General features: G+C 26.1%; 1 pseudogene; it reads right to left on the bottom strand.

Moving 5' to 3' along the window:
- Window positions 1–504: 504 nt before the first annotated feature.
- On the bottom strand, window positions 505–2,323 carry LOC139104795 (uncharacterized; annotated as a pseudogene).
- Between the last annotated feature and the right edge of the window lie 380 nt (window positions 2,324–2,703).

Raw genomic sequence — 2,703 nt, 5'->3', positions numbered from 1 at the left:
TGGCTAGGAATGGCGTCGTCGCCTGTCGCGCTTACTCACACGCAGTAACCTTGTCGCTCTTACGCCTATACAATTTATACATTTTAATTTTTTTCTCAATAACGGTTGAGAATTTTGCAAAATGGTACGGGACTTTTCTACTTGTCTCAATCAATTCTATCTATCCTTCCAGTATCCTTCGTTATGTCTGGGACACCCTGTATATGTATTGTAAGTAGATAAAGATAAGCACATATTTACCAAAAAAATAAATCTGCTAAGAAATTAGAACAACCGGTTCTTAATAGGAGGTGAGTTTAACAGAATATTTTACTATATTTGTACTAAATATAAACAATATATTGTATTTAATTATATTAATACTTTAATATTTTCTTATAATTATAATTTTATAGAATCGCAGTTCTTTATTTAGTTTACCTTATTTCTTATGTTTTATTTGTTAAGTATATAATTTCTAATCTATAAAAAATATTCTTAATATTATAAAGCCGCTTTATTTTTCTATGGGATGTCATCAATAGTCTGAGATTTTCTGTAAACAAATTACGTGTTAATAAAATATAAAATAATAATTGTTATTATATATTAATTATATATAATGTACATACCGTCTCTCGCGACGAGCCTAGGCTTGTACTAGCCATTTTGCTACCACTTTAGCAATTTCTGCTTCGGTTACGTCTTTATGATGAACGCGAACAGTTTCTGTTACAAAAAAGTAAGATATATATTAATACTAAAATGACATGCTAATTTGTAATCGAGAAGTAAAAACTTAAAATTTTGTAATATAACACTTACTAAGTATGATTCTATACAATTCCAAATTTTAGAACGCCTTTTTCTTCTTTGCTCCAGCCAAGCTATACATTTCCGCTAAGGAATTCGATATAAATTTTTTAAATAAATTTACTATGCAAGAATGCATATCAACTCCTCTCAAACCTTTGAATGTAGATACCTATAATATAAAATAAACAATATTATATATTTCTAAATATAATATTAAAAAATGTTTAAATAAAATAAAAAAATAACATGCCATGCTTTCAAAAAAATCTTTGTTTTTTAATTTAGATTCTAGAACATTCAATGCTATTTCATCGCGCAAAGGCAATCCCAATTCTTCATCTTGAATATCATCTTCACGTCTGTCAAGACTTAAACGACATTGTTCTTCATGTATCTCTATCCTTTTATCCACCATTTGTACTTTATGAATTATAATATTTAGTTTGCGAAGGATTTCTGTTTGAAAATCTAAACAAAAAATTTTACTTTTTTTATATAAATAGAAAAGTATATAAGTAGATCTTCACAATAATATATAATTTTTATGTTAAAAAATACCGACTTTGACCAATGCAACTCATATTTTAAACAAAGTAAAACATTTAAAAAACGTAGAAAATAAATATTTACCTCTTTTACATGATGATGGAGATGATTTTTTCAAATATGATATATTGGATTGCATGCTACTGGCTGCAGAGCCCTCCTCCTTTCTTCTTTCTTGCGTATATTTATTAAAATTATATAAAGATGAGTTTAGAAGTTCATCATCAGATATCTTTTTTTTTCTTATTAGTTGGTAATGTGTTCAATGGCGGAATTTTATTATTGTTTTTTTTAGAAATTTTTTGAGTGCTAACTTCTACAGAATTTTCGACCTCTTCAGAATCTTCCTTTTCAGTCGTAGTTTCATTTTCGGAATCATCCTCCTCGTAATTAAATCTCTTTTTCGCCCGCTTACGTCTAGACATTTTTTTATCGGTGTCGTCATTCCCGGACTCTATATTCGATATTTGTTCTGCCAGTTTTAATTTTCTCATGCTGTTTGAATACGTATCTAAAAAATGTAAGAATAAAAATATAAAAATAACTAAATATTTAAGTTATAAATTTAAAAACAATATATACGTACCTGCTGTACCAAAAATTCTTATAACATTATACGATTTCCATTTATCATCTTCTGGACGTTCTTCATTAAAAATGGCTTGGTTAATTTTTTCTTGTTTTGTGTAACATGGCCAATAACATTTTTTATTTTCATTGAATATCCATAACGTAGGAATAAGTTGAATCCCGTCCTCAAACTCCACAATTGAAAATCTTCTCATGTTCCAATGTATAATTAAAAACACTATAATAAAAATTAATTAAACAATATAATTCAAATTAAATTAAATTAAAATATATTGTACACACATATTAAAAAAAATAAAAATGTAAAAATATGCAATGTATATATGTAATTTTTTAACAGTTTATAATTCTATACAGCAAATATATTATATATATATATATATACAAAATATATATAATATACATATATATATATATATATATATATATATATATATATATATATATATATATATATTATATATATATATTTTGTATAATTTATACATAATTATATATATGTGAGAGGTATATTATGAGGACAATTTCATTAAACCACTGTATATTATGTAGACCAAACGATATTATGAGGACAGTCCTCATAATATTTCAATAAATACCGTACATTATGTGGACCGGACCTCGTAATATCTTCAAGAATTTTCGTACATTATGAGAACCACTTTCAAAATAATGTGCAACGCACGTTATGAGGACTTTTCAGTTTTTGTGTTTTGATCCGCCCAAAAGACCTAATTTTCAATAATTATTATCTCGCTTAATATTACTCGG

Source organism: Cardiocondyla obscurior, linkage group LG08 (assembly GCF_019399895.1).
Source record: "Cardiocondyla obscurior isolate alpha-2009 linkage group LG08, Cobs3.1, whole genome shotgun sequence".
Lineage (NCBI taxonomy): Eukaryota > Metazoa > Arthropoda > Insecta > Hymenoptera > Formicidae > Cardiocondyla > Cardiocondyla obscurior.
This window is presented reverse-complemented; position numbering and strand designations above follow the sequence as displayed.